General features: G+C 35.2%; 1 pseudogene; it reads left to right on the forward strand.

The window, feature by feature from the left end:
- The window catches only part of LOC110217970 (Golgi-associated PDZ and coiled-coil motif-containing protein pseudogene), a 47,589-nt pseudogene extending 24,421 nt beyond the window's left edge, over nucleotides 1–23,168 (forward strand).
- Nucleotides 23,169–27,197: the final 4,029 nt, after the last annotated feature.

The raw sequence follows: 27,197 nt of genomic DNA on the forward strand, positions 1-27,197 counted from the left end.
CTTTTCCTTTTTGTTTTTTGTCTCTGTAGGAGGTAGACCTAGTAATAGTATTGTTTTTATCTGTAGGATATAGATGCAATAGTGGTATTGCTTGGTAAAAGGTTTTGTGTGGTTTTATAGCCCTTTGGGCATAGTTCCAGGAATGGTTGGATCAGTTCAGAACTCCACCAACAATGCATTAGTGTCCCAATTTTCCTAAGTCTCCAAAATGTATCATTTTCCTTTTCCGTCATATCAACCAATCTGATAGGTGTGAGGTGCTAACTCAGACTTTTTTTTTAATTCACATTTCTTTTTTTCATTTTTGTTTTATTTGAGTTTTTCCCTTTAGTAGTATTTTATTTTTCCCCAGTTACATGTAAAGATAGTTTTCAACATTCATTTTTGTAAAAATTTGAGTTCCAAACTTATCTCCTTCCCTCCCTCCCTTCCTTTCCCCCTCCAAGACAGCAAAGAATCTGTGTGTCTCTCTGCTACTTGTGTTTCTTGTAAACAATGTCTTGTAGAATTCTGATTTTTAATCTACTTTGCTATCCCCTTCCATTTTATGGAAAACTGCATCTCATTCACTTTAGAGTTTTAATTACTACCTGTGTATTTCCCTCCATCCTATTCTTCTTCCTCTCTGTCCTCTCTCTCCTGATCAATTTCCCTCCTGACCAATGTTTTGCTTTTGTCTACCACCTCCCCTCCCTTGATCTGCCCTCCCTTTTGTCAGTCCCTATCCCATCCCCTTACTTGATCTCTTTCCTTCCTACTTCCCTGTCAAGTAGGATAGATTTCTATATTCAACTGGTTGTGTATGCAATTACCTCTTTGAGCCAATACTGTTGAGAGTAAGGTTCAAGTGATTCTCATTGCTCGCTTTCCCATCTTTACCTCCACTGTAATAGCTCTTTCACACCTCTTCATGTGAAATAATTTACCCCATTTTTACCTCTCCCTTCCTTCTGCACCCATTGTACTCTTCTTTCTCATCCCTTAATTTTTTTGATTGCCTCAAATAAGCGTTATACCCCTACCCTCTGTCTATGTATATTCCTTCTAGCTGTATTATTAGTGAAACAATTTTTAAGAATTAAAAGTATCATCTTCCTGTGTAGGGATATACATAGTTTAGCTCTATTGAATCACTTATATTTTCTTTTCCCATTTTACCTGTTTTTCCTTCTCTTGTGTCTTGATATTGGAGGTCAAATCTTTGGTTTAGTGCTGGTGATCTCCTTATGAAAGTTTGAAATCCTTCTATTAAATTGAATGACCACTCCCCACCCCACCCCTCCTCCATTAATGTATTATGTTTAATTTTGCCAGGTAAATGATTCTTGGTTGTAGTCCTAGTTCTTATGCCTTCCAGAATATCTTGTACCTTGACCTCAGATCCTTTAATGTTGCAGCTGCCAACTCCTGTGTATTACTGATTGCGACCCCCAATATTTGAATTGTTTCTTTCTGGCCACTTGTATTATTTTTCCTTGACCTCATAGTTCCGAAATTTGGCTGCAATTTTCCTAGGATTTTTTATTTTGGGATCTCTTACCTGAGATGATTGGTGGATTATTTCAACGCCTATTTTCCCTCTGGTTCCAGGACATCACGGCAGTTTTCCTCAATAATTTTTTGAAAGATGCTGTCTAGGTCCTTTTTGTTGATTATGGCTTGCGAGTAATCCAATGATTATGATATTGTCTTTCTTGGATCTTTTTTTCCATGTCAGTTGTTTTTCCCAGGAGATATTTTACATTTTCTACCATTTTTCATTCTTTTTAATTTGTTTTATTGATTCTTGATGTCTCATAGGGTCATTAGCTTCCACTTGACCCATTCTAACTTTGAAATGTTGTTTGCCTCATTTAGCTTTTGTACTTTCTTTTCCATTTGGCCAATTGTACTCTAAGTACCTGTTTTCTCCAGTAGATTTTTGTATCTCCTTTTCTACTTTTTAAGCAGTTTTCCAGGCTATTGACTTTTTTTTTCATAATTCCCTTGCTCACTCTCATTTTTTCCCCAATTTTATCTTTTAACTCTCTAATATGATTTTTTAAGCTCCTTTTTGAGTTCTTCCATGAAATCTTTCTGGGCTTGAGACCACTTCCCATTTGTCTTTGGGGTTTTGCCTGTAGGTGTTTTGACATTGTTGTCCTCTTCTGAAATTGTGTCTTGGCCTTCCCCATCAACATAACTTTCTATAGTCAGTCTTTTTATGTGGTTTTTTGCTCATCCCCTCCTGCTTGTTTCTTTTTTTTCACTTTTTCCTTTCTTTTAAATTTGAGCTCTGCACCCAAGGTAGATGGGGCTCTGTGTTTGGCTTCTTGGTGCTAGTGGCTGCAGGCCCTGACTGTTTACTTGGTGCCACACTGATGTTGCCCTAAGGCCCCTAGGGGGACTCTCTTGTCTGGTGCTGTGCTGAGAGGGTGGGGTGGGGGGTGGCTGATGCTGCTGGAGGCCATAGGCCTCTCATAGCTCACCCAGTGTTGAGCTGGGGTATTAGTGTTAGTGTCTAGTGAGTTCTTAGTCCAGATGGGGTGTTTCTGCTTTTCCACAGGACTACACTGAAGCACTTGGAAGTCTGGCTGCTGGAGGATGCCTGTTTGCCTGGGGCTACACTTAAGTGCATGGTAGTTCTGAGAGCTGGAGACTTGGAGGGGGCACTCTTCCAAGCTTCAGGTTTTTTGTGCAGCTGTTTTTCTAGGGATCTGTAAGTTCTTGGTTTTTCCCAGGTGGTATGATCTAAGGAGAGATATATTTATTACTCTCCTGTACTGTACACTGGTTTGTAGGTGACCACAGCACTTTTCAACTCTGGAATGGTGACCAAGGTCCCTGTTCACCTGTGGTGGTAAGCTCTACCCTGCTAGTGCTGCTCCTCACACTGGGACTAAGACCCAGGACTGCAACCCAGATCCAAGTATAGGCAATGCAACAGAACCCTGCCCTCCTTGTGCCAGCAAAGTGATGCCTGTAAATCTCCTTCTGACACATTGTCTGATCCCGCTTACTGCCTATGGGGCTGAGAGGTCTGGGAACCTCCACTGTTACCACTGATTTAGTCACCCTGAGACCCGCACCTGGTTTGCTGGGGTCAGGTCTAAGCTGGCATGGCATGTGCAGTACTGGACTCCTCTCTCACCCTGATAAACCTTTCCTGCTGACCTTCTAAGTTGTCTTGGCCTGGAAAATTGTTTCACATCATCTTTGGAGGGGTTCTGCCACTTTAGAATTTGTTTAGAGTAATTATCTGAAGGGATTTGGAAGGTTTGGGGAGCAAGTCCCTGCCTTTACTGACATCTTGACTCTGCCTCTCTTTGTGTTTCTTTTGCATTACTGATTGTCATTAAACACATACTCATGTATTTTCAATCATACTGAAGCCTATAAAACAGGTATTATACATACACATACACACATACATATATACATACATAAACATACACATACAATACACACACACCACACACACACACACACGTATATTCCAAATTTCTAAGTAGAATAATATCAGTGGTGAAACAGTGACTTCTATTGAACTTATTAAGACAACAGTATTTTCACTTGCTTGAAATAAACATATGAAAGTAGAATTGTTTTTTTCTCATTCTGTAATGATATTGGTTCTCTCTAAAAGAACTGCAACACAAGAGTGTCAGAAGGATTGTCTAAAATTCTACACAGATGTCTACTTTCAAGACTCATATAGATTTAGAGATTTGTAGTCCTATGGGGTATTAAAATGTATTTGAAATTTAATGTTTTATTTTAAACCAATGATAATGAAATTGTGGAAGGTGAACTGGAAGATGAAAACAGTTCTGTGAAAAAATGACAGCATTATTTTAACTTAAAGGATTGAAGATAGAAGATTCGTATTGTCTTCATTCATAATAAGAAGTGTTTTGGGGTGTGGTTATAATCTAATAAAGAAAGTTTTATACACACAGAAATCTTTTACAGAGGAGGCAATAACAAGTGTAAATGAGAGGTCAAATGTCATCTACTACATGAAAACTTTCCTCACCTCTCAGTTGCTAGTGATTCCTCTTCCACCCTCCCCCACCATAATCACCCTCAACAATACATTGCTGTTGTATTTGTTTATGTGTGTGCATGTTGTTCCTGACTTTGATATAATGGAAGTTTCTTAGGGGCAGGGACTGTTGCACTTTTTTCTTTTATTTCCAAAACCGTCTTCATAAGTATTTAATAAATGTTGAATGATTAATTAATTGAAGAATAAATGAATGAATTAGGAATATTTTGAGGAAGGAAATGTTGCTCTGAAAATTAGGGAAGTCTTCTTAAAGAGTATGCTGCTTGTAAATTCTAATTTGAAGGAAGAGAGGAATTTCAACGGACAGGAATGATAGACTAGGTGGTGAAAGGGTCAGTGAGGAAAAGAGTTCAATTTTATTTATAAACTGAGTCCTAGAGATTAGAAAGTTTAGGAAGACAACTGGGGACTGTGGATAATCCACTTTGACATCCTTAGGAAGTACAAGAAGAATAGCAAGTAGTGGGAGGTAAAGCTAGAAAGATACCTTGAATTTCAGGATAAAGAGTTTATACTGCATTCAGTAGGCAATGGGAAATGAAATACTGTGAATGAATAAATGAATGAATTAAAAAAAAACACTTATTACATATGTCAAGCACTGTGCTAGGTGCTATATATGTAAAGACCTAATTGAGATAGAATTTGACCTCAAGGCATTTGTATTCTAACTGGGATGAGGAAGTTAAGGAAGGAGAGACAATACAAAGGAGAAAGTAGTGACTGGGAAAGGGAGTGTTGGTTTAGGTAGCCTCAGCGTTGATGACTGAAGCCTTAAATGTGGATTGTTCTAGAAGTAATGACAATTCTGATTTAATTCCTGTTCCTAGAACCAGATGGGTCTAGTAAGTATATGATCAGAGTAGTGATTTAAAAGATTACTCCAGAGTATTAAGAATGGATTGGAGAAGAAATAAACTAAAAGGAAGGAATTCTACTTGAGATGCCATTGTAATAGCCTATACAAAAGTAAACAAGAGCCTGAATTAGACTGGTAGCGGTATAAATGGAGAGGAAGGAGACAGACACAAGAAATATTGAGGTGCTAGATTCAATAGAATTTGGCAATTTATTGGAACTGAAGGTGATTGGAGAATGGTGTAGCTATCAAGCAAGATAAAGAATCTGTCACAGAGCAGCTTTTGAGAGGAAGATGGTGATTATTCAGTTGTTCTCTTTGGCAATAGACACCCAAATGAGAAGAAATTGTTTTAAAAAGAGAAACTTCTCTGCAGGCTAATTGGTCCCTCTGGTCCTCCTCAAGGGAATCTTTCTGCCTTTAATGGTAGTATACTGTCAGTTTCAGAATAATCAGGTCCAGAATTGTGCCACAGAATTTTCTAGTAGACAGCAACAGCTTATAACTAGGAGCAGTCAGGGTTAAAATTTGCTGAAAGCTTCTCATTTTCACTGAGGCACTTCTCAGTCTACTACCTCCCTCTGAGGTGTGTTTTAACTTTGATATATTTCACTTGGAATTCTGGGGCCTAGCACTGCCAGACATTTGTGTGTGTATGTATGTGTGTGTGTGTGTGTGTGTGTGCACATGCACAAGCATGTGCATGTTATTTCTCTCATATATGTATCTTTGCATCTCCCTTCCTTTTTTATTCCTCTGCTAATAGTAGTCATTGTATCCTGTATTTCTCCCTCTCCTCCATTCAATAGTTGTTTCTATTTTTTACTATCCCAATCTTTCATTTATTTGTATACACATACACAGTTTGCTATTAAATCATCCTATTTTACCCCTACATTTTACTTCCTTTGCAAACTAACAGGGCCTGCTGTGCCACAGGGAATTGCTCTTCTTTTGTTATGCAAACCATCTCTTTCCTTGAATCTCTCAAGTCATCCCTCTCATTCCCATATCCCTTACTTTAAGTAAGAAGTTTAACTAAGGGCAATATATCTCCTAATCCTCTCCTACAGGAGTCTCCTGTTATTTTATTTCTCCTACCTCAATGTAAGAGGAGGTAATGTTAGTCTTCCTTTTGCTCCACAACCATGATAAGGGTCCCTTCTCCACACAAATCGCAAGCTCTACTGTGATAGTGCTCCTCCTTACACTGGTACTGCCATCCAAGACTGTGACCTGGGTCTGAATATGGGCAAAGCAATAGAGTACTGCCTCAGTGCTAGGAAAGAGAGCCCTGTAATTTCCTCCTGATCAGCTATTTGACCTCCTTAATGTCTGTGGGCTGAGAGCTTCAGAAACAACCACTGTGGCTCCCAAGGCCTGCTCCTTATTTGCAGCAGTCTTGGTTATGCTGCAACTTCCTACACTTGACCATGCCTTACTCTCACCCAGGTGTGACAGACTTTTTCTAATGATCTTCCAAATTGTCTTTGACGTCTGTGGGCTAAGAAGTCTGGAAATTACCACTGCTGCCATTGAATCAGTCATCCTGAGGCCTGCTTCTGTTTTACTGGGGCCTAGTCCCTGCTGGTGAGGCCTGCATCCCTTTTCACCGTGGTGCAAGAGAGCTTATTTGCAGACCTTCTAAGTTGTCTTTGGCTGGAAAATTGTTTCAATCCATCTTTTTGTTGGTTCTGCCACTCTAGAATTTGTTTAGAGTCATTATTTAAAAGTATTTGAAAGGGTTTAGGGGAGATTTCACATGGGTCTCTGGTTTTATTCTGCTATCTTGGCTCCAATTTTAAGATATTCTTAGTCATTTAAACACTCATGTTGATATCCAATCAACCCCAGTTTACTGAATTTCTCAGCTCCCTTGATCCCAAAAGTATACATTTCCATTATAAAAACTGGCATAACTTAGACCTCATTTACATATGATATTTCTTTAACCCTTGATATCTAAGCAAACATTTATTAAACATGTACTATGTTTCAGGTGTTCTACTAGACCTACAAAGATAGGTAAAAATACCATCTCTGCTTAAAAGGAGCTAACCTTCTAATGAGGAAGAAAACATGAAAACAAACATATATAAGCAAGATTACATCTTGTTGTATGGAAGGTACTCTCAGAGAGAAGTACTTCTTTTCAGATCATCACTTCTTTACTTCTTTAGTTTTATGTTCCTACCAAATGGCTTTTCTGCCTTCTTATAATTTGTAAGAACGAACTCTATTGTCAGCCACTGAAAAATAATTCTCACAAATTGTCTCTGTTCCCTTGACCCCTGATGTTCAAATGTAGATTGTCCTAACTATCCAGTTTTCCAATAATGTACATTTGGCTTTGCACTCTCTTGTTCTCAAATATACTCAATATTAATCTCAACAGGATAGTATAGGCTAAATATAATAAAGTAGGATTTCATAGTCACAATATTGCTCACAAAAATGAAATTTTATGAACTTATGATGTCTAATTTCCACTATATCATCCATCACCACTGGTCAACATGCTTTTCTTCATGTTATGTTAACAATCATCCTCATGACTTCCACTACATTTGTATCTAAGCTCCAAATTGTGCAGATGACCATAACTTCGATGATAAGATAAAGGTAATAAACTGTTAGGACCCAATCTTTACCTCTAATTACATATGACTTTATGCCCATCCCTCATTCCTTTTTTTTTTTGCTTTGTAGCAAAGATATAAATGTAATAGATGTTCCCATATATTCAATCTAATCCCATTTTACCTTCTCCAGTTACCTAAATTTTCCTCTCCAGCATCCTTATAGGGCTTTTCCTCCTTGGTGTATTCTGAAATACATAGGTCTTTCTAACATTAAAAAAGAGAAAAAAACTTATTAACTTTTCTTCTCTTAGTAATGTCCTATTTCTATCCTTTCTTTTATTGTCAAACTTTGCTAGAGAATAATGTAGGACCACCGATTTCATCTCTACACATCTTAATTTCTCATTAATTCCTTGCAATATGACTTTAACATTTTTTTGATTATATTGAAATTGTTTCCTCAATATTATCGATATCCTCTTAGTACACAAAGTCCATTTCTGAAACTTAATTGGCTGAACTTTCTATACAAAAATGCTCATGCTTTACAAAGTGTTTTCAAATGAATTCTCTCATTTAATCTTCGCAAAAAATTCATTTAGTTAGAACAGCTTTTTTGCTATTATTATCCCCATTTTACATAAAAGAAAAAAACCATAATTTTTTAAGACACTTGACCCCTATCACACTGCTAGCAGTGTGGATTTGAATCAAAGTTCTTTCCAGTTTCTGCAGCATCTCACCTCCTCTGTCCATAAACTCTGCCCTCCTCCCTGTCCATTTGGCTTTAGAAGTATAAAAGGAAGGGGCAGCTAGGTGGCACAGTAGATAGAACACCAGCCCTGAAGTCAGGAGAACCTGAGTCCTTAATAGGTACCAAATTAAAAAAAAGTTTTTTTTCTTAATCTCTAGAGCAAGAGTGTCAGGTATTATGTATAAGAGAAATTACCTCCCCCCACCAAATAATAAGACAGAAGGCACAAAAATGAAAACTTCTGGTGATGGAGCAGAATTTTAAAGAAATCAGTGTATTTTCTAGGAAAAAAAAAGACAACTCAGAATTTTACTTTCAATTTTCAGTAACTGAGAGGGAGGTCCCAGAAGCTGCAAATTAGCATCCAAAGGTGGACTCAGGATGAGTTCAAATCTGGCCTCAGACTAAATACCTGATGCTTACTAGCTGTGTGATCCTGGGCAAGTCACTAACCCCAATTGCCTAAAAAAAAAAAAAATAGAAGTATAAAAGGAGGTGGTAGGTAGGAATTCATATGGTCATTCCTGTGGCACTAGTCACTTTAAAAAAATCTTTTCTAACTCTCTCTCTATTTCTTTCTCTTTTTCTGTGTCTCTTTTGCTCTGTTTCTATTCTTCTGCCCCCCTCTGTCAGGCTACCTCTACCTGTCTTTATGTCTCTATCAATATGTCAATCTATCTCTGACTTTCTGTCTCTTTTTGCCTCTGTTTCTATCTCTCTTGCTTTTTCTTTTATATTCTCTTTTCTTCACAGAACATTTAGTGACCAAGGGATAGTGGTAACTCCTTTTACACTCCTGAGGATCATTATTGTATATGGCCATTCAACTATGCATTCTTTATGCCACTCATCTGTGTTATATTTTAGTATCAGTCATTTATATTACCATGAGGGTTATATTAACATTTCCACTGTTACTTTAGTAATTTATCCACCGGAATACACTTGACTTTAACATTCACTAATCATCACAAAATCATAGAATTTAAGAGTATAAGTGATCTCAAGGTCATCTAGCCCTTCCCATTCAGATAAGAATTCTCACTATGACCAGTATAACAATTACTCATGCGGACTTTTCTTAAAAACTTCCACAAAAGGGGACCCTTACCACCTCAAAGCATTCCACTTGTAGACATCTTTAATTGTCGGGAAGCATGTACTGTCATCCAGGCTAAATATATCTAACTATAAGTTCTACCCATTTATCCTTGTTCTGACCTCTGTGTCCGTACAGAACAAATTAAATTCCTCTTCTATAGAACAGCCCTGAAATATTTGCATGCATGCAACTTCTAGTCTTCTGTTCTTGAGGGTAAATATCCCCAGTTCTATCAACTGATCCTCATATCGATACTATTTTATCACTTAAAGAATCCAATATTTCCTGGATGTAGGTACTTTCTCCACTGATGCATATATCAAGTCCGCTATATGTGAATAGATACTTTCTATGAATTGCCATTAGAAAAAAAATAATCTCTCCCTAATGGCCATGTCTCATGATAAAAATCTTTGTCCTTAGATTGCATATATAGAATCAATGTCTGGACCTGAAATGGAATCTTATCTAACTTATAAAGACTTCAAAGGTTGTGCTCTACTGGCACAGTTTTGAGCACTTAGGCCTATCTACCTACCTTCACAACATAATGAAGCACCAGAATAGAATGTTTGTAGGAAGCCATTCTCTAAAAACTGTTGGTAAATAATAACGTACTTGAACTTTAACTTACATAGGTAGTAAGGAACATCCTAGATGTCTGCAGGGATAATAATATCTGCAATCAATACAAGTAACAAACTTAGAAATGATTGTGTATGCCAATAGAACAACCATTAGAAACACATGACTTTTCTAACAATCTTTCATTTTCATAGACATTAGAATCTCTGATCTTAAGCCATTCTGTCGATAGCAAAAATACAAGTCAAAACCCCTTTTAAATCTCTGTCTTAACAGGAAAGTTAGCACAGAATGGAAGAAATATTTAGAGAGAAATGTCATGTCTGATGTTGTAGGTGTCCACATTTTGGCTTCCAGAGACTCTTATAGAAGGCTTATTTTTAGAATTGCAATAAATACAGGAATATTATCTGGAGATAAGTCATGGGTTGTCTGATGTTTTTATTGTATTTGAAGAGAACAACTTCTCTCCAGTCAAAAAGAATGTACATTTTATTCAGCTTACGTATTTAGAGAATGAATACTTCAGAATGTATATGAAGATACTTGTATTTTACCAGCTAATGAACTGTTTTAGTGATAAAAGTGTAAATGAATCTATTACTATAATGAGGATGAGAATGTAAAAGAATCATATGCTTTTTCTCCTTAGAGAAGACATTTCATAAATCATAGTTTAGAAGAATAACTTAAAAAAAATTAAGAATAGAAAAGAATTATAAGCTACCATTTTATAAAAGAAAATATTTTAAATTAAAGCTTTAAAAAAAACCTTGTAAAATATGTTATTTTTAAGAATATCTAGGGCATATTTAAAAAAATCAACCTTATTTGTTACCTCAGAGATTTTGGCTGTATTTTGTTTTGCATTTATGATTTTTAAAAAGCATTAAGCTAGTCTGATTTAAAATTTGCTCAGCCAGAAATGGCTGATGCGGGAAAAAAAATGCATTTATCTCCCTATATATTTATTTTTCCCTCTTTCAAGTGTTCTTTTTCAATTATTTATTTATTTTTAGTTTCAATATTCACTTCCACAAGATTTTGAGTTCTAAATTTTCTATTCCTCCCTCCGCTTCATCCTCCCCAAGAGGGCATGCAATCTGATATAGCTTCTACATATACATGTCATATTAAACATGTTGCAAAGAAGAATTAGAAGAACCAATGGGAGGAGACATAAGAAAGAAGAAACAAAAAGAAAAAAAAGAGCAAATAGTGTTCTTTGATCTGCATTCAGATTCCATACTTCTTTTTCTGGATGTGAATTGCATTTTCTGGATGTAGATTGCATTTTCCATCTTGAGTCTTTTAGTTTATTTTATTGGGACGGGCAATATAGTTGTTGTTGTTGATTGCAACACTACTACTACTACTACTACTACTACTACTACTACTACTACTACTGCTACTACTACTACTGGTTGTTGTAGCAGAATAGTAACAATAGTAGTAGTAGTATTAGTAGCAGTAGTTGTTGTAGCAGCAGCAGCAGTGGTCATAGCAGTGGCAGCAGCAGCATCACAAGTAGTAATTATCTGTATTTCACATATTTACAAAGTACTCTCTTTGAATTGTTAGACTGTTGCAATTTGGTGAGGTACACAGTGGCTATGCTGCTATTCAGATTTTAAAGATGTAGAAACAAGTTTTCCTTTTTCCTTATGAAGAATCTTGTCCCAAATCACATATTTTGTAAATGGCATTCAGAACTCTGACTTTACAACAAGGGATTCAGGGTAACATCAGGGCAACACCAGGTAAATAGCCTGGGCCTGCAGCCACTGGCACAAGAAACCAGAGGCAGTGTTGCTTCCACCATGGACGCAGAGCTCAAATTTAAAAGAAAGGACAAAAGGCCAAAAGAAAACCCAAAAACATGAGCAAAAATGATGACACCGTCAACAAAAAGAATTTGACCATAGAAAGTTGTGGTGACAGGGAAGACCAAGACACAAAGCTAGAAGAGGACAAGAATGTCAAAATACCAGCAGGCAACACCTCAAAGAAAATGGCCAGAGGTCTCAGACCCAGAAAGATCTTATGGAGGAGCTCAAAAAGGAGCTTAAAAATCATATAAGAGAGGTAGAAGAAAAATGGGAGAAGAAATGAGACTGAGGCAAGAGGATTATGAGAAAAGACTCAACAGTTTGGAAAACTGTTTAAAAAGTAGAACTGGGCAAGCAAAAAAGGAGATACAAAAATCCACTGAAGAAACGATGCCTTAAAGAGTACAAGTGGCCAGATGGAAAAGAAAATACAAAAACTGAGTGAGGAAAACAACACCTTAAAAGCAGAATTTATCAAGTGAAAGCTATTGGCTCCATGAAACATCAAGAATAAATCAAATTAAAAGAATGGCAAACTTTGAAGAAAATGTAAAATCTCAAGGTAGAAGCAAGCAACCTGGAAGACAAATCCAGGAAAAAAATACCAGAATCATTGGCCTACCTGAAAGTCATAATCAAAAGGAAGACCTGAACAGCATCTTTCAAGAAATTATCAAGTAAAACTCCCCTGATATCCTGGAATCAGAGAGCAAAATAGACATTAAAAGAATCTATGAATCACTTCAGGAAAGAGGTCCCAAAATAAAAACTCCAAGGAAAAATTTCAGAATTATTAGGACAATGAAAAAAATGCTGCAAATGGTCAGAAAGGGGGAAAAAAACAAATATCAAGGAGTTATAATAAAAAAAAAAGACACAGGAATTGGCAGCTGCAACATTAAAAGATCTGAGGTCATGGAACATGATATTCCAGAAGGCAAAGGAGCTAGGACTACAACCATGAATCACATATCCAGCAAAAATAAGCATAATACATCAAGGGAAAAAATGGTCATTCAATGAAATAGAAGGATTTCAAGCTTTCATAAGGAGAGTATCAGTACTAAACCAAAAATATGACCAACAATATCAAGACATAAGAGAAGCAAAAACAGGCAAAAAGGGAAAGAAAATATAAGGGATTCAACAGAGGTAAACTATTTACATCCCTACACAGGAAGATGATATCTGCAATTCTTAAAAAGTGTTTCACTAATAGTACATCCAAAAGGAAAATACATAGACTGAGGGTAAGAGTGTAAAGTGAATTTGAGAGAAATGGTATAAAAAAATAAGGGATGAGAAAGAGGAGTACAATGGGTGCAGAAGAAAGAGAGAGGTAGAATGGGGTATATTATTTTACATGAAGAGGTGTGAAAGAACTATTACAGTGGAGGGGAAGATAGGAGGGTGGGCAATAAGCATCATTTATATCTTATTTTCATTGGTATTGGCTCAAAGAGGTAACTGTATATACACAATCAGTTGAATATAGAAACCTATCTTACCTGACTGGGAAGTAGGAGGGGAAAAGAGAAAGTAACGGGGTCAGGTAGGAACTGACAGAAAAGAGGGTAGATCAGGGAGGTTGTATATAGAAGAAACATGCTGGTGAGGAGGAAAAATGGTGAAAAGAGAGAGAAGAAAGAGAGGTGGAATAATGGGATGGAGGGAAATTCACAGGTAGTAATCACAACTGTAATATGAATGGGATGAAATCTCTCAAAAAATGGACGCAAATAGCAGAGTGGATCACATACCAGAATTCTACAAGATGTTTACAAGAAACACACAAAGCAGAGAGACACACAGAGTAAAGGTAAAGGGCTAGAGCAGAATCTATTATGCTTCAGCTGAGGTTAAAAAAAAAAAAAAAAGGAGTGGTAGCAATCCTGATCTCAGACACAGTGAAACAGAGGCCTAATTAAAATATATAAGGAAGGAAAAGACATGTTAATGGTACCATACACCATCCCTTCTTAAAAACCCTATATGGGGTCACGAATCACAGTTTAAAAAAGGGGCTGCAAGTGGAAAAAGTATAAGAAACTCTGCCATAGGCAATGAAACAATATCAGTACTATGCACCAAGTTGTATAGCATCCAGATTCTTAAAGTAAAAGTTAAGTAAATTACAGGAAGAAATAGGGAGCAAAACTGTACTAGTGTCCCCTCTCAGAACTTGATAAATCCAACCAAAAATAAACAAGAAAGAAACTAAGGAGGTACATAGAATATTAAAGAAGTTAGATAAGACAGACCTTTGGCATGCTTTAGACATAAAAGGTGACATCATAAGCAAATTAGAAGAGCAAAGAATAATCTGCCTGTCAGATCCATGAGGAGGAAAAGAATTAATGACCAAAGAAGAGATACAGAGCATTACAAAAAACAAAATAGATAATTTTAATTATATTAAATTAAAAAAGCTTTTGTACCAACAAAACCAATGAAACCAAAATTAATAGGGAAGCAGAAATCTTGGAAACAATCTTTTCATAAAGTGTCTCTGATAAAGGGCTTATTTCTCAAATATAGAGAAAACAGAATCAAATTTACAAGAATACAAGTGATTTCCCAATTGATAAATTGTCAAACCATATGAACAAATAGTTTTCAGATGAAATCAAAGCTACCTATAGTCACATGAAGTACTCTAAATCAACTTTATTAGATAAATTCAAAGTAAAATAGCTCTGAGATACCACCTCACACATATCAGATTGGCTAATATGACAGAAAAAAATGATAAATGCTGGAGAAGATGTGGGAAAATTGGGACACTACGCACTGTCAGTGGAGCTATGAACTGATCCAGCCATTCTGGAGAACAATTTGGAGCTATGCCCAAAGAACTAAGAACAGTACATACCCTTTAACCAAGAAATACCACTACTAGGTCTGTATTCTAAAGAGATCGTAAAAAAGGGGAAAGGACCTACGTTTGCAAAAATATTTAAAATGGCCTTTTTGTGGTGGGAAAATATAAGAAATTGTGAGGATGTCCATCAATTGGAGAATGACTAAAGAAGCTATTGTATATGATGTAGTGGAATACTATTGTACAGTAAGAAATTGTGAACAGGAAGATTTCAGAAAAACCTGGTAAGACCAATATTAACTAACGCAAAGTGAAATGAGCAGAAGAAGGAAAACATTGTACACAGTATCAGCAACATTGTGTGATGATCAGCTATGAATGACTCAGCTTTTCTCAGCAACTCAATGATTCAAGACAAGAACAAAGGACTTACGATAGGAAGATCTTATCCTCGTGTGGATAAAGAACTAATGGACTCTGAATGCAGATCACAGCATACGATTTTCCACTTACCTTATTCTTTCTCATGATTTTTTCCCTTTTGATCAGTTTCTTCTTTCACAATTGTGACTGATATGGACATATTTTTACATGATAGCGCATGTATAAACTTTATCAAACTGCCTACCATCTTGACAAGAGGGAGGGAGAAAAGGAGGAAGAAAAATTTGGAACTCAAAATCTTGTAAAAATAAATGCTAAAAAAATTCTTGACAAGTAACTGGGGGAAATACTTTTTAAAAAAATTTTAAAAAAGGAAAAAAGGAAAGCATAATGATGATTATTAATCTACAGTGATTCTTCAATTGTTCTCTCAAATTCTGCAGAGACTTATTCAATCTTGCTTTTCTAAGCATTATTTTAGCTTAGAGAAAGGACAAATCTTGGTTCTTAACTTATCAAGAATAAAGTAACAATATTATAGAGCTTATATTTTGGGAAGAATTGGGGACAGAAAAGCCCCATGTATGTTTGAGAAAATGTCTTCCTCTTTAATAAGTTGCATTCATTGTCACTTGCTTTTGAATTAAAAAGAGTTTGTCTTGGCAAGTAGACTCTCAAATATTTTATACTGTCTACACTTATTTTTAAATAGAATTTTTCTTTCTCTCTCTTGTAATTGAGTTTGTTGGTAATAAATAGAAATGCTGATGATTTCTGTGCATTTATACTATATTCTGTGACATTGCTGAAGTTATTTATTTCAAGAAGTTTTTTAGTTGATCATCTGCAAAGAGTGATAGCATTGTCTCTTCATTGCCTATTGCAGTTCCTTCAATTTCTTTTTTCTCTTGTATTGCTAAAGCTAACATTTCTAGTACAGTATTGAATAAGAGTGGTGATAATGTCCATTCTTGTTTCCCCCTGATCTTATTGAGAAGACTTCTAGCTTATCCCTATAACAGATAATGTTTGCTGATGGTTTTAAGTAGATACTACTTATCATTTTAAGGAAAACTCCAATTATGAACTGTCATTCCGAATTCTTTTAGAACATAGATTTATCATTGTTTCCAAGGGATACTAGTGAGAGCTCAGGTGACTTTCAGTCTTCTCTCCACCATCTTAGCTCTGTCCTGTCCCACCCTGCTTCCATTTGTAATTAAATAGGGATGCCATCCATGCCTTTACCTGGATCAATGTAATCAATTCTCATTTTATTATTAGGTCTTATTGACATCATAGAACTTAAAGGTGTGTATAAACTCATTGGCAATGACATTACTTCACAAACTGAAAATAATTCCCATTTAAAAGAGAGATTCATGGAGATATTTCCCTTCCTAATAATGATTGGCAATTTCACAATATACTTCTTAATTTCTTTTTCAATGATTCTTCCCTTTTTATTGAATAAATCTTTGTTTGACTTTGAATTTACTAGCTACTAATAATGAGTCCTCAAGGACCTCTTATTAGCTAAAAACACTTTGTTTTATTTGTTTTGAATATTTCAGATAAGCTTTTTTGAAGATGCTGCATCAAGTTCAGATTACGTTAGAGGCAAAGTGTGTTTGGAGTTAATAGCTAAAAATACATTAAAAATAAATACATCATTTATTAAATGTAATTTTCCTTAAAATATAGTACACAAGAAGTGAGATTTGACATAAAAATTCAGTGGATGCAGTCTGAGTTGAATCTCCCAAAATAAATCTTCTTGTGGGATAAGGTATATTTCTTTTAATGAAATTCTTATACTTTGCCATTTTCTAGTTGAGGAAATAGAAAAATTCTAGTTTAGGGAGTTGCGCCTTTTTTCTAGTACTTTAAAGAATATCCTTGGTTATACTTTTTCTGAGGGAAAGGATTACCTCTAAGAGAAGAAGGTCATTATATGAGGAATTTCTGATTATTGGTGGTCATTCACAGTTGCTTATTTGACAAAACTTGCCTCAGGGGAGATTTTTTTTTTCTGATCCTTTCCACATTTAACTTGCTTGAAATGAAATATTCACATAATGGGTTCTTTTCTCTATGTTGATGAACAATGGCATGGAACATTAAGAGAATAAAATTTCTTTTATGTTTTGTTATTACCTTTCATATGGATGTTCCCCAACTAATTTAGATTTCAGTCAGTCATCTAGGGACAAGCACATTTTCTCAATCAGTACATTAGGGATGTAGTGTCAAATAAATGACAGATGACTAATTGTTTAGTATAAATTACATTATAAAAGTTATTACATGATGATTGCATCTCTAAATAGGTAACTTACACATAAATTGCTAAGAAAAACACATTCTATTTTTACATGCTATATTTCTTAAATAGTGATATACAAAAATAGCATTCTGGGTACTGAGTTTATATTTTTTTCCTATTTTTTTTTCAAATTGCAGGTAAGTAGAATTTTAGAAGTTTTGGAGAGGCTAATTGGAGACTGTTTAAGGAAGATTGTGTTTAAAAATCCAGCATGTCTTTCTGTGAATCTAGTGTTGTACCTATAAGTGTAAATCCCCCAAAACCCCATGTGTAGCCTATGACAAGAGATGCTAATAGGATTTAGAGAGCATTTTATAAAACAATGTCTCTTTCAACTGATAAGAGACTACAGGAAATTTGAGTGTGGACATATTTCTTGTTAAAAGCCAGAATGCACTTACTTTTATTTGTCTGGACTTTCCTTTGGTCTGCATTGACTCCAATATTCCAGATGTCACTCTGTCCTCCTCTAAATCATAATGCGTCAGATAAAATGAAAGTTGACGTCATTTGGGCCATGGCTCCTCAATGTCTGACTTTGAAAATAGACCTTTAACTCTATCTAAAAGAAAGAAAAGCAATATATACCAAATCAATACCTTTTTAGCATCTGCTCAGAATTCTCTGGAAATGTTGGTTACAGAAGCTCAGAAAATGACATTTCATTTTACATCTTTCTTTATGAACAAATGCTAAAAATGCAAATAAATAAACAGGTGAAAGAAAGTAACTTGATTGACATTCATAACCCTTTTTTTAAAAAGATATTTATAGACTTGTAATAATCACTTAGTCAAGTGTCTGGATAGCTACATATGTTTAATCATTAAATTAAATACACATTTCAAAATAAAAGTCGTATGTGCAAATTTATTTCACTTCTCCACCTACTCCTGCATACAACATTTGGGATATCTATATACTTAGAAAACATTAGATGAGGAAGTTTATTCACATGCCTTTGAGTGTATAATGGATACTATGAATGAATTACTAGATAACAAATAGCAAAAATTAATCTTTCTCTTGTTTTTCCCTAATTGTTGTTGTTTTTCTAACAAGGTTAAGATGGTCTAGCCCTGTGATTTTATGGGTGTAGGTGTCTCGGATCGGAAACTCCCTCCACAAGTGCATATAATTAATGCATGTATAAGTTGTAGTCTAAGAAAATTTCTCATGACTGAGAGAATTTAAGTGATTTATCTTGGGTGAAAAAATAATAACTTTTAAGTTTTCTGACTCTGAGGTTGACTCTCTATTCACTGTAATATGCTGCCTCCACAAACTTTCTCATTCCTCCAACCCCCAAAACACACATACAGTCCTGAAAATTTTCCTCATGAAAGAAGGATGAAATTATATATTGAGGAATTCAACTCCCTACATCCCCCCATCCAACTGTTAAAGCATAGGAATTAGTAATAATCATTAAGTTTACATGGAGATTTCAGGAAAATAGAGACAAAAATGTTCTCTTGAAGAAGGTGGCTTAGGCTTAATGATTCAATGCGTGTGTATATGAAAACTTGAGTGTGAGAATGTGAAGAAAAGTCTTAGAAAAAACAGCTTCATGACAGATGGAAAGATCATTATACTGCCTTTGTGTAGGTGTGTCCAGATAAAAAAAGATTGCTGCTAGAGGCTCTGGGTGACAGCCAGAGTACCTAATTAGAGATACTTCCTTGGTCTAACACTCCTCTTACAACTTTACTGCTTGAGCTAGAAAGATTTGGAGATAAAATACTAAGTCTATAGGACAGTATGACTGGAATTTAGTAAAACTCTGGTATTAAATTAGAATTGCTCTGTTTTTGTTTTCTTAACATCCTCTTCCTCCTCCTCCTTCCTCCTTTTCTTCCTCTTCTTGTTCTTCTTGTTGTTCTTGCTCTTGTTCTTGTTCTTGTTCTTCTTGTTCTTGTTCTTCTCTTCTTCTTCTTCCTCTCTCTCTCTCTCTCTCTCTCTCTCTCTCTCTCTCTCTCTCTCTCTCTGTCTCTCTCTCTGTCTCTCTCTGTCTCTCTGTCTCTGTCTCTGTCTCTCTGTCTCTGTCTGTCTTTTTCATCTAATTGAGGCAATATGTAGTAATTGATGCAGAACTGGTCTTGAAGCCCAGAAGAACTGGGTTCTTTGACACATACTAGCTGTGTGACTCTGGGAAGTAACTTAAAATCTCAATTATCAAGGTAAATATAAAGTTCTAGAAAAGATATCAACCTTCATTGTTTGATTGCAGGTCTCTATCCTTATGAACAAAATTATTACTGTGATTAAAAAAGCTGATTTCAACTTTAAAATTGATAAATTGTGATATCAAGTTAATAACTAACTTTTTCATGCGAGGTTTTTTAATGTATAAAGTGATTTGTTCGCTGATTGATTAATTCTGTTATCATCCTCAAGGAGTGTTCTCTCACAGATGTATCAACGATATCAGCTTGTGACGATTTATTAAGCAGGGCAATGCATTTGAATCAATGAGTTGAATATATAATGTAGATTACATGTGGAATATAAGTGCCATGAGGACAAGTACTGTTTTTTTTTTTGATCACTGTATTTTCAATACCTTTCACAACTCTTGGCTCACAGTAGTTGCTTCAAACTTGTCTGCTGAAATGAAAGAGGACCCGAGATCGTCTAGATTTCTCCAGTCTTCATAACATGCCTAAAATGGTCACACTGATTCAATTACATTAGTCATACAAATCTGGTTAAGTCTTTGATTCAAAATTATTTTTGAACATTATATTGTTGCATATATAATATATATTATAAATAATAAAATATTAGGGATAAGACTTTTAGAAATTATTCAGCAGAATTAATTTTGTTAGCTCCAGCTTTATCTTTAGTTAAATACTTCATTACTTTTCATGAACTTTTATCTCAATAAAGGAGTCCAAATGATACACTAGACACTACCAAATGGCTATCAGAATGACAAATTAGCAAAGGTAAACAGGGAGTTAATTGATTCACCTATCTCTAAGCACTAAAGGTCTATTAGCAGGACTATGGAGGACTCCTCCCTCCTACCACTGCAGTTTAGAATAAGTATAGATAGAAATCTGCCTGATAAGCCTGGGATATTTTAATGAGGGTAAACAAAGAAAGGTAGGACATTTGGGACTGATGGGAAAGGGCAAAGAACAATATTTTTTGCATGGAAAGGGAGGGAGGTGCATATTTTGGAATACTAAATTCTATGTTCCTAGGAGAATTTGAATTTGAGCTGTGTATTGCAACTAGCCTGTTTCCCATGGCTGCCAGACTAATTTTGTGGGATCCAAAAAGAATATAGATAAATCTAAACGTCCTCTATATTAGTACAAACCTCATTAAGCCATAATGAATGAAATGTAGGGGACAACCCTGACCAAGTTCTTCAAGTAAGACATGGTATTTATAATTGTAATGATTAGTTAAAATGAATCTTCCTATGGCTATAGTAATATATAAATTCAGATGATCTTTTAAGGAAAGGGGGGACAGAAAGCATCTTTCTCTGACACTTGGAATTTATAGCTGACTTTTAAAAGATTTTATTGTAAAGGAAATTTATCATTGCATATAATTGAGAAATGTAGAGTTTGCCAGAAACTCAGAAGTCGTGAAGTTCAAACCCTTCCTAAATGATGAATCCCATCTATAGCATCCCTGCTAAAGGGGTCTTCCAGCCTTTGCTTACAGATCTACAGTTACTGGGAATTTACTAGTTTCTGAGGTAATTAATTCTACTTTTGAAAAAACAAGTATTTTAAAGCATTTCTTAGAATAAGCTGAACTCTGCCTCCCCATAATTTCTGCACATTGGTTCCAACTGTGCCCTCCATGATTAAAAAAAAATGATAATGGTGTATAATCTATATAAAAATACATTTTATTTTTATATGTGTTATTCATTTATTTTAACTTTTTTGCTTTTTAAATTTGAGTTTTAGGTTCTCTTCCTTCTTTCAACTCCTCCCGCACCTACTGAGATGGCAAACCCTTTATCAATACATATGTGAAATCATGTGAAACATATTCCCATATTAACTATATCATACAAAAGAAAAAATGATAAATTCAGATAAAAATCAGTGTGCACTTATAATTCATCAGTTCTCTCTGAGGAGGTGGATAGCATTTTTTTTCATCAGGAGTCCCATAGAATTATCTTTGGTCACTGTCTTGATTAGAGTACCTAAGTGTTTCACAGTTGATCATTCTCGCAATATTGCTGTTATGTTTCATAATGATTACTCATTTCTTCTAACTTCATATTGCATTAATTTTTATAGGTATTGCCATGTTTTTTTTTCTCCTGAAACCACCACCTTTGTCATTGCTCATAACACAATAATACCCCAACACAATTATGTGCTACTTGTTCAGCTATTACCAATTTGATGACCATTTCCTCAATTTCCAATTATTTGCTATCATAAAAAGAGCTGCTATGGTGTTCTTCCAGAACGCAAGGTCCAGGCTGTTTCATTCCCTTAGGTAGGTGGCCAGGGTCGGCGGGAGAGGCGAGGGCGAGGCACTAAGCAGGACCATGTCAGCAGGCGGCCAGTGCTCAGTGGGCCAATAGGGTCTCCAAGGGTGCTGTCTGCTCCTCAGGGGTGCCCCCGGGGGAGTATCGATGTTCCAGTGGCTGGAGGTGCTGAAGAAGGAGTTTGACAAGTCCTTCATGGACGTGGACTTGCTCCTGAGTGAGATACACCCAGACCAGGTAGACATCACTTACAAGGTATGCCAGAAGATAAACAGCCAGAGCTCTTGCTTCAAGCAGCTCTGCCACAAATCAAAGCCCGCATCCCAGAATAATCACACACACGAGGCATAATTAGCAAATCTGAAATCTGAACTGACAGAGACCCAGGCTGAAAAAGCAGGAAAAAAAACGTTCACGATCAACTTTTGCAGCTTCACTCTGTTCAGCTTCAGCTGCATGCCAAAACTGGTCCAAGTGTGGACTCTGGTACCATTAAGGCAAAACTGGAGAGAGAGCTTGAAACAAACAAACATGGAAAAATGAAAGAAGCTGAACTTGAAGCTGAGGTAAAGCTATTTTAAGAAAGGAGAATGAAGCCTTTCATAGATGTATAGAAGTTTTCCAGGCAGAAATTTATGGGGCAAGACTGGCAGCTAAGCACTTAGATAAAGAATTGGCAGGAAGAGTCCAACAAATCCAGTTACTGTGTCAAGATATGAAGGAGACTGCTCATGATACACTTTGGAACCAACTAGAAGCTGAAATCCACCTGCATCCTCATAAAACAGTTATTACAGCCTGCAGAGGACAAAATGATCTGAAAAGATCAACTCAAGTGTAGCCAAGACATGATTCCTTAAAGAAAAGTCAAGGTGTTGGTCCAATCAGAAAGGTTCTTCTCCTCAAGGAAGAACATGAAAGATTTGACATTTCAATGATAGGTAGAAAGGAACATGTTGTTCCAATTCTCATCTCTCTAATCCACCCTGGACCACCTGCTGATCTTGTGGAGGCCTTGCATGTTGTAGATGCTATTCTGGAAGTCAATGGTGTTAACCTGAAAGATGGTAAGAATAAGAAGATGTAGCTATTCTTTCCCGTAGAGAGGAAAAATTGAGTTTGAAGTAGTTTATGTTGCTCCTGAGGTAGACTCTGATAATGAAAATGTGGAGTATTGAGGATGAAAGTGGACATCATGGTTTATATCTTGATGCATTAGAGGGGAGTGGAAATCTTGTTGCTTATTTGAAAAGTGCAAATGAGGACATAAAACTGTTGCAAGGCTTTAATAGGAAGCCAATAATTGATGAATATGAAAATGGAGACCTGGGAACCTCAAGTGAAACTCCTCTTGATGACAATGTATCCAAGTTGGCTGAGTCAGCAGAATCTTTGTCATAAATGGTTATTTAATTGACTTTTCTGCAAGGAAAAAAAAAGCTCCTATAAATATTTTATAAACATAATTCTTTTTTTTTTCTTTGATCTCTTTGGGGCAAAAATCTAGCAGTGGTATTACTGAATCAAAAAGTATTTACAATTTTATAGCCCTTTGGGCATAGTTCAAAGATTGTTCTCCAGAATGGTTTAACCAGTTCATGAGTATACCAATAGTTCATTAATACATTTATTTTCAATCATCCAATCAAGCATTTATAATTTCTAATAGGTGGGAGACAGTACCTCAAAGTTGTTTTAACTTTCCTTTCTCTAATCAATACTAATTTAGAACACTTTTTTGTATGATTACAGGTAGCTTTGATTTCTTCCAAAAACTGAATATTTTGTGATTATTTTTCAATGGGGAAATGGCTCTTACTTTATAAATCTGACTCAACTATATATTTGATAACTGAGGTCTTTATCAAAGAAATTTGATATGTTTTTTATATAAATTCGTTACCTATGGTAACTTTTTAGCAAAAAGTAATTTCCCTAATTATCTCTTTTAACTAGATCTATTTTTATTTTTGCTTTGTCTTTGATCATGATTGTTGCTCATGCCTTTTTTACTTCATTTGAAGCATATTACATTCTTCTCTGGCCCTTTATTTAGCTTTGTGTGTGTTTTTGTTTCACATGTCTTTTGTACACAAAATATTGTTGGATTCTGGTTTCAAATCCATTTTGCTGCCTGCTTCTTTCTCATCCCATTCAAATTCATAATTGTTTACTGTGTATGTCTCTCCCTCCTATTCTCTCTCTCTCTCTCTCTCTCTCTCTCTCTCTCTCTCTCTCTCTCTCTCTCCCCTCCCTATCTCCCTCTACTTTTCCCATCTCCTCAAAACTCTGTTTTGCTTCTGATCACTGTCTCCCTTATTCCATTCTCCATTTTATCATCCCCCTCCCACTCATCACCTTTTTCTACTATGTTTTTATTAGGTAAGATAGATTTTTACACTGAACTGAGCCTGTGTGTGTGTATGTTCTTCCCTCTTTGAACTAATTCTGATGAGAGTGAAGTTCAAACATTGCCAACTACCCCCTTCAATTTTCCCATCCTCTGTGAAAGATCTTCCCTGTATGCCTCTTTTATTGAGAAAAGTATTCTACTCTATTTTTCCTTTCTTCTTTTCCCTCTTCCCCTAGTCCATGCCTCTTTCTCACCACTATTTTTTTAAAGATACATCAACCCAATTGAGTTACACCTGTGCCCTCTGCCTATGTGGGCTCCTTCTAACTGATCTAATAATAATAAATTTCTTAGCAGTTATATGTGTTGTCTTCCTATATAGGAATTTAAACAGCTTACCTTTCATGAATGCCTTTTTATGCTTCTCTAGAATCTTCTTTTTGAATGTCAAATTTCCCATTCGGCTTTTGTTCAGACATATTTTTAAATCCTCTATTCTATTAAATATCTATTTTTTTCATTTGCAGGTGAAGATCTAATTTTTGCTGGATAAGTTATTCTTTGTTACAATCCTAACTCCTTTGCTTTACAGAATATTGTGTTCAAAGCCTTCCATTACTTTAATGTAGAAGCTGAAAAAATCTTACATGATCTTGACTGTAGTTCTAAGATATTTGAATTATTTCTTTCTGACTGCTTGCAATATTTGCTCCTTGACCAGGGAGCTCCAGGATTTGACTATATAATCATGAGTGTTTTCAGTTTAGAATCTCAGGAAGTGATTGGTGGGATCTTTCACTTTCTATTTTACCTTCTGGACTTAATATATTGTGGCAGTTTTCCTTGACACTGTATTGAAAGATGATGTCTATTCTCTCTCTCTCTCTCTCTCTTCTCTCTCTCTCTCTCTCTCTCTCTCTCTCATGGCCTTAAGGTAATCCAATAATTTTTAATATATCTATCCATGATTTATTTTCCAGGTCAGTTGATTTTCCAATTTTATACTTCCCATTTTCTTCTATTTTTAAAAATTATTTTAACTTTGTTTTATTGTATCTATTTGCTTCCACTTGCTCAATTTTAATTTTTAAAGAATTTTTTAGTGAGATTTTATATCTCTTTTTTCCCATATGGTTAATTTTGCTTTTTTAAAAATGTTTTAAAATAATTTATTTATTTTTCTTTTTCAACAATTACTTCCATAAGCTTTTTATAAATTAACATTTTAAATTTTCTCACCCTCCCTCCCCACCTCCCTCCCCAAGACTACGTGAAATCTTATATAGGCTTTACATATAAATCTTATTAAATATATTTTCACATTAGTCATGTTGTAAAGAAGTCACGTTATAGTTCCAAATTGCTCTCCCAAATGGTCGGATCAGTTCACAACTCCATCAACAATGCATTAATGTTCTAATTTTCTTGCATGTTCTCCAACATTTATCATTGTCTTCTTTTGTCTTGTTAGCCAATTTGATAAGTATGATGTGGTACCTCAGAGTTGTTTTGATTTGCATTTCTCTAATCAATAGTGACAAAACATTTTTTTCATGTGACTATAAATAGCTTTAATTTCTTCATCTGAAAATTGCTTGTTCATGTCCTTTGACCATTTCTCAATTGAAGAATGACTAATATTCTTATAAATTTAACTTAGTTCTCTCTATATTTTGGAAATGAGGCCCTTATCAGAGACACTGGCTGTAATTTTTTTCCTCCAGTTTTTTGATTCCCTCCTTATCTAGGTTGTATAAGCTTTGTTTTCTAAAAACCTTTTCGATTTAATGTAATCAAAATTATCCACTTTACATTTCATAATGTTCTCTATGTCTTGTTTGGTCATAAATTCTTCTGTTCTCCATAAATCTGACAGGTAAACTATTCCATGCTCTCCTATGCTTTATTTTTGAGCCAGTACCAAGTAGTTTTGCCAATTGCTGCTTTGTAATACAACTTAAGATCTGGAATAGCTAAGCCACCTTTCTCTGAATTTCTTTTCATTAGTTCCCATGATATTCTGGACATTTTGTTCTTCCAAATGGATCTTACTGTTATTTTTTCTAGCTCTATAAAATAATTTTTTGGTAGTTTGATTTTAGTATGGTACTGTATAAGTATATTGATTTAAGTAGAATTGTTATTTTTATTATATTAACACAGACTACCTAAGAGCAGCTGATGTTTTTCCAATTATTTACATCTGACTTTATTTGTGTGAAAAGCATTTTGTAATTGTGTTCATATAGTTACTGGGTTTGTGTTGGCAGGTAGACTCCTAAATATTTTATAATATCTATAGTAATTCAGAATGGAATTTCCCTATCTCTTGCTGTTGGGGTTTGTTGACAATATATAGAAATGTTGATGATTTATGTGGTTTTATTTTATATCTTGCAGCTTTGCTAAAGTTGTTTGTTATTTCAAGTACTTTTTTACTTGATTCTCTAGTATTCTCTAAGTATGTCATCATATCATCTACTAAGAAGGATAGCTTTGTTTCTTCTTTGCCTATTCTAATACCTTCTCTTATTGCTAAGGCTAACGTTTCCTGTACCATGTTGAACAACAGTGGTGATAATGGACGTCCTTGTTTCATTCCTAATCTTATCTGAAATGCTTCTAGCTTATCACCATTACATATGATGCTTGCTGAAGGTTTTAGGTAAATTATACTTATCATTTTAAGGAAGACTCCATTTAGTTCTATGCTCTTTACTGTTGTAATAGGAATGGGTGTTGTCTTTTGTTAAAATATTTTTCTACATCTATTGAGATGATCATGTGGTTTCTTTTAGGTTTGTTGTTGATATGATCTATTATGCTGATAGTTTTCCTAATATTGAACCAGCCCAGCATTCCTGGTATAAATCCTACCTGTTCATAGTGTATTTTTCTTGTGATAAATTGCTGTCATTTTTTGCTACTATTTGATCTAAAAATCTTGCATCTATATTCATTAAGGAAATTGGTCTATAATTTTCTTGCTCTGTTTGGCTCTGACTGGTTTACGTATCAGCAACACATTTGTATCATAAAAAGCATTTGGTAAGAATCCTTCTTCATCTATTTTTCCA

The sequence above is a fragment of the Phascolarctos cinereus genome, unplaced genomic scaffold, assembly GCF_003287225.1.
Source record: "Phascolarctos cinereus isolate Bilbo 61053 unplaced genomic scaffold, phaCin_HiC Scaffold_4;HRSCAF=312, whole genome shotgun sequence".
In the NCBI taxonomy this organism is placed as follows: domain Eukaryota; kingdom Metazoa; phylum Chordata; class Mammalia; order Diprotodontia; family Phascolarctidae; genus Phascolarctos; species Phascolarctos cinereus.